The following is a 6,068-nucleotide window of genomic DNA, read 5'->3' on the forward strand; positions in this document are numbered from 1 at the left end:
ATTTATTATGTTAATGTGTACCAACTGATGAAGGAATTGGATATAATGTACATCTCTCTCCAGACAAGTATAACAATAGGAAATTTGATCATGACATATCTGCAGGGAGAGCAACATGTTAGCATAGGTAAAGGGGTAATACGAGAGGTAATTTGATTTCATGAACTCCAAATGACTTTGGAGACTACACATGAAATTCTGTGAGTGGTCACAGCGAGGTTGGAAAAGCCAAAGATCAAACTCCATACCTTCTGGCTGCCAGTGTTTCTTTGTCTTTTCCTTATGCCATCAAAAGATACATTCAGTCTCAGAAAGAAATTTCTCATTGAAGTGAAACTTAATATAATAAATAATGTAACACCACTGCTTGTAAGCTCATGTTTGTCAACTTAATTTGTCATTCTTCTATATGTAGAAAAGAGATACTCTTATCTCCCTGTTCTTTACTGAACAAATTAGAATTTCTATGAATTCTGCAAGTTGGTAAGAACAAATAATATGAAGTATAGAGATACTCCTTTAAAAAAAACTAATTAAAAGGTTAAGTGAATGATAACTGGACAATTAAATGTAAAGGCAGACAAAGATGAGCCTTTTCAAAACTCTAATCATAGAAGCACGTACTTCAATTATTTGAGAAAGATATTCATGCTAAAATAAATAATGCATAAAATATTATTTTATGCAATCAAAATAGTCAGCAATCCCCATCTTTCTCCAGGACCAAATCTAAATTCCTTATCATGGTCTAAATTTACCTACTTCTTACAATTTCTCTAATGAAACAGCTTATTCAAAGAAAACTATTTAATGCATTATCCCGGAAAATATTCTTGAGTGTGTCCTAATTTTAGTATTTGCTCATACTTGATGTCTTTTCTCCATGCTCAGCTAAAATCTGCATTTTCTTCACAATACAGGTCAAGACTCATTTCACCTTTAAAATTTCTCTTATCATCTCTTCCCATGGAATTCTATCCCTCTTTTAATTTTCCCCAGTGTTTATTAAGATCTATATCATTAGCCTGGAACCATCCCTAGGATGAGGACCTTGGAGAGCTTGTCTGTGGAGTCCTGACATTTAGTACTGTACTTTGTATAGATAGTTGTATAGTAATTATTTTGTAGGTAAGGAGGCTGTTGATGAAATGAAATGTAATACAGTTTTATATCGAGATATACTACTTGCAGAACATTCTACAAGAAATTTTTACTTGACAAACCTAGATAGTCCTAGTGTCAACTATATATGGGTAATCTTTCTATCACTCTAAATTCTATTATAATAAGAGGGGTATGATTCTTTAGAAGATTGAGAGAGATAATTTTAGAAAATAAATTAAAGTTAGTGCATCTACTTATAAAGCATCTAATTAGAGGTTATTATGTATTAGGTACTAGTTGGGCAAAAAAATCAATGACTGCAGAATATTCAACTATCATTCTATTTTTCTTCAAATAGAAGAAAACTTTTGTCCTATTCCATGTTAATAATTCTACAAATAGAAAATAAACAGATTTTAAAAAGGCATTAACTTTCTGACAATAATTTAGGCTATGTTCTTTAGTGGCTGTATCTAGCTTTAGCTCTAAAGGATTTTTTTTTTTTTTTTTTTTTTTTTTTTTTTTGCGGTACGCAGGCGTCTCACTGTTGTGGCCTCTCCCGTTGCGGAGCACAGGCTCCGGACGCGCAGGCTCAGCGGCCATGGCTCACGGGCCCAGCCGCTCCGCGGCACGTGGGATCCTCCCGGACAGGGGCACGAACCCGTGTCCCCTGCATCGGCAGGCAGACTCTCAACCGCTGTGCCACCAGGGAAGCCCCTCTCATTAAACTTTTTTAATGGGTCTCAAATTCTGTTACAGATTTTTGGTCAAGTTGTTTCCATTAAAAAGTACTGATTTTAAAAACGAATAACTTAAGACTGCCACACACAAAACAAATGGTCCACAACACATTCTCCTTCCCTTCTGAAGGTTTTACGATACATTGTTATCATTAACCAGTCTTTTGCTATTAAACTTAAATGGCCAATTGAGACAAACAGTTCTGAGACCATTCTTCCACCACTGATTAAGACTGGGGTGGCAGGTATTGGGGATAATATTCATTTAGTCTTCTGAGCTTTCTGGGCAGACTTGGACCTTGCCAGCTCCAGCTGCCTTCTTGTCCACTGCTTTGATGACACCCACAGCAACCGTCTGTCTCATGTCACAAACAGCAAAGCGGCCTAGAGGAGGGTAGTCAGAGAAGCTCTCAACACACATGGGTTTACCAGGAACCATATCAACGATGGCAGCATCAGCAGATTTTAAGAATTTGGGACTATCTTCCAGCATTTTCCCAGAACGATGATCAATCTTCTCCTTCAGCTCAGCAAACTTGCAGGCAAAGTGAGCTGTGTGACAATCCAGCACAGGTGCATAGCCGGCACTGATTTGGCCTGGATGGTTCAAGATAATCACCTGAGCTGTGAAGCCAGCTGCTTCCATTGGTGGGTCATTTTTGCTGTCACCAGCCACATTGCCACGACAAACATCTTTGACAGACATGTTCTTGACATTGAAGCCCACATTGTCCCCAGGAAGGGCTTCACTCAAAGCTTCATGGTGCATTTCAACAGACTTCACTTCAGTTGTCACATTGACTGGAGCAAAGGTGACCACCATGCCAGGTTTGAGAACACCAGTCTCCACTCGACCCACAGGGACAGTGCCAATACCACCAATTTTGTAGACGTCCTGGAGGGGCAAACACAAGGGCTTGTCAGTTGGGCGAGTTGGTGGCAGGATGCAATACAGAGCTTCAAGCAGTGTGGTTCCACTGGCATTGCCATCTTTACAGGTGACTCTCCATCCCTTGAACCACGGCATGTTAGCACTTGGCTCTAGCATGTTGTCACCATTCCAGCCAGAAATTGGCACAAATGCTACTGTGTCGGGGTTGTAGCCAATTTTCTTAATGTAGGTGCTGACTTTTCAATTCCCTCGTATCTCTTCTCACTGTAGGGTGGCTCGGTGGAATCCATTTTGTTAACTCCAACAATTAGCTGTTTCACACCCAGAGTGTAGGCCAGAAGGCCATGCTCACGGGTCTGCCCATTCTTGGAAATACCTGATTCAAATTCACCAACACCAGCAGCAATAATCAGGACAGCACAGTCAGCCTGGGATGTGCCTGTAATCATGTTTTTGATGAATTCTCTGTGTCCTGGGGCATCAATGATGGTCACATAGTACTTGCTGGTCTCGAATTTCCATAGGGAGATATCAATGGTGATACCACGCTCACATTCAGCTTTCAGTTTGTCCAAGACCCAGGCATACTTGAAGGAGCCCTTCCCCATCTTGGCAGCCTCCTTCTCGAACTTTTCAATGGTTCTCTTGTCGATCCCACCACATTTGTAGATCAGATGGCCAGTAGTGGTGGACTTCCCCGAATCTACGTGTCCGATGACAACGATGTTGATGTGGGTCTTCTCCTTTCCCATTTTTGCTTAGGTTTAGCAGTGGTTTTCACGACACCTGTGTCCTGGCAGCAAACCCGTTGCGAAAAAGCAAAAAGTTTTTTTCAGTGTTTAAATGGACACATTTTAAATGAAGTAAACTTTCTGATTATTCAGATTATAAATATAATAATATATTGTATATACAAAGCATTTGTCGTTAGTATGAACTTGTAAAGTCACTGTAGCTAGGTTTAAGCAAAGGGGGATGGTTTACAATGATGGTAAGTAACTCATAAATTCCTTAAAAGGCAAGAAAATCAGGCTTAGAAAGCTATGCAGCCAGGAGTAAAACCAAGATTACCCTAGGATAACCCATATCATACCCTCCAATGCAGGGCAGTGTTTGCTACATTTAGAATCTGCCACCAATTTCTTTCTTCAGAATACATAGATATGTGTGCATGTGTGTGTGCACACGTGCATAGATATTTTTATATATCTATATATAATTATACATGTGAGAGATTATCAAATTCATGTAGGTCTCCTTGCACAGTGTGAATTTGGGTTGTTCTCAATACAGCCTTCGATCTTTTCATAAAGTACTGGGTTAAGAAAACACTCTAGATATTGTTTTTTATATATATATATACAATCAGAGTGGATAAAAATGGGGAAGAAGCAAGTTTATTTGTGATTTGTTTACCTATTACAAGAATCACTTTTGGTATCTTTCATCCCACCCTGCCCTGATGTATCTGGATTGCAGTTGGAAGGAGAGGGTCAGGCAGGTTTAGGTAAATAGAGCTAGTGTAGGTGTATAGGGCCTATTGAGTTCTCTTCTTTCCCTTTATTCTTCTAATTTAGACAAAAATCATTTTGCCATATGTAGAGGAATGTTGTCAAGGATTAAAAAGGAGAAAAACCTGAATTAAGGATATAATGTACTGGCAATCACAAAAATTGGACCTAAAAATAGTAAGGGATCCAACTAATGTCTTTAACGTTCATGAACCATGCCCTGAGATTACACCCTGATTTCTGGTGTTAAAAATGCATTAACTAAATTCTAATTCAACAAAATGTTTTCCTCCAATTTAAATTTCATTCTACACAGAAAAGCATTCTTGTCTTACACCCAAAAAGTGTTTATTTGCAGACATTCTCTTTTGCAGTTATGCAAGTGTTAGTAATTTAAGTGATGGAGTGCCTTTCTCCATTCTTATTCCTTTCTACTATTTCTTTGTCTCCAGTATTTTTTCTCCTTGGGATGTAACTCTCTCTTAAAAGAAGGACATAAGAGACTTTACTGTGATAGCAAATTGTTTTTCCATTCTTTTTGTTGTTTTATTGTTTGTTTTGCTTTTATTGTCAAAACCTGTTTGTATTTACTATGTGTTTTAAGATGATCGTAGCATTTTTCAGGTGAAGGTGATTAAACTGTATTGTAAACATCAAAAGAAAAAATCTACAGTTTAACAAATCCAACAGTGAATGATACAAAATATCTTTAGCTTTTCTGGTGACAATATTTATATACTGACAATATTCAATTTGGACAGCCTTCTGGTACATCAAAGAGTAAGTGTGGTCTCCATTATTTCAATTACTGCACAACATATTTGTTTAAAAATGTTTTTCAAAGAGTATAGTTTTAGAAAATGAAGATGATTATTTGGATAATGAAAAACATCTTAACAAAAGAAATTATAATGAAAGATGCACATCTGTAATTAACTTTTTGGCCTCAGTGTGATTTTCACTCTGTTAGGAAAAACATAGAGACTATTTAGACTACAGATATAGATGAGGGAACAAACAACCTCTCTCCCAACTAAAATGCATTTTATTCATATGGATATTGATATACTTGAGGTAAAAAGATCTGGTAAAGTCTTCTTGGTCTATCTTGGCCAACAACACTATCTAGTAAATAACAAGATAAAACTGATCCTAGGATGTGTCTGACTCATGCTTCCACTGAAACATGATGGTTGTTACCCAATTGTGCTATTTTATTATAGTACCTCCCCTCCTCAAAAAAATGCAAAATACAGCAATCACAATATGCCCTTTTGTGATTCAGGCAGGGGGAAACTTGTTTCTTTATTAATGCTTGATTTGAATATTTTGTCTGAGAGCCTCCTGAGGGCTCTCTGAGTTACAAAGTAGTCTGGCAGACCTCTGAGGTATGAGGGTGTTCTCCCTGGGGTGCTATTTTTCCATCCTCCAAACTCTAATACAGGGCAACAGGGGCTAGCCGTAACTGTAGAAAACCAGTCAACTAGCCCCAGCCAAATGCAGGTTAAGGTGGTGCCGTAGAGAAGAATATAACATTTTTAGATCCACATAACCCTTTTCTCTACAATTTCAACTGTCAAAAATATAGTATGTCTTATTTCTAAAGAAATGAAAAAATTGTATCTAAGTGATTCCATAAATGTCAAGCAATTGTAAACAGTGGCCACATTGCATGATAAATATAAATAATAGCCAAGGATAACACCAAAGGATGAGCTATCAGAGACCACCTACAGACTAGGAGTGAGTCCTCCCAGTAGATAAGGATCTAAATTTTAAGTCTTAAGGGCTTCCCTGATGGCGCAGTGGTTGAGATTCCGC

General features: G+C 38.0%; 1 pseudogene across 1 annotated transcript; it reads right to left on the minus strand.

Annotated features, from left to right (window-relative positions):
* Nucleotides 1-1,841: 1,841 nt before the first annotated feature.
* Nucleotides 1,842-3,517, minus strand: LOC309820526 (elongation factor 1-alpha 1-like; annotated as a pseudogene). The gene has a single exon. The product of its transcript is annotated as an elongation factor 1-alpha 1-like (transcript).
* Nucleotides 3,518-6,068: the final 2,551 nt, after the last annotated feature.

Source organism: Grampus griseus (assembly GCF_964374135.1).
Source record: "Grampus griseus genome assembly, chromosome: 3".
NCBI lineage: Eukaryota > Metazoa > Chordata > Mammalia > Artiodactyla > Delphinidae > Grampus > Grampus griseus.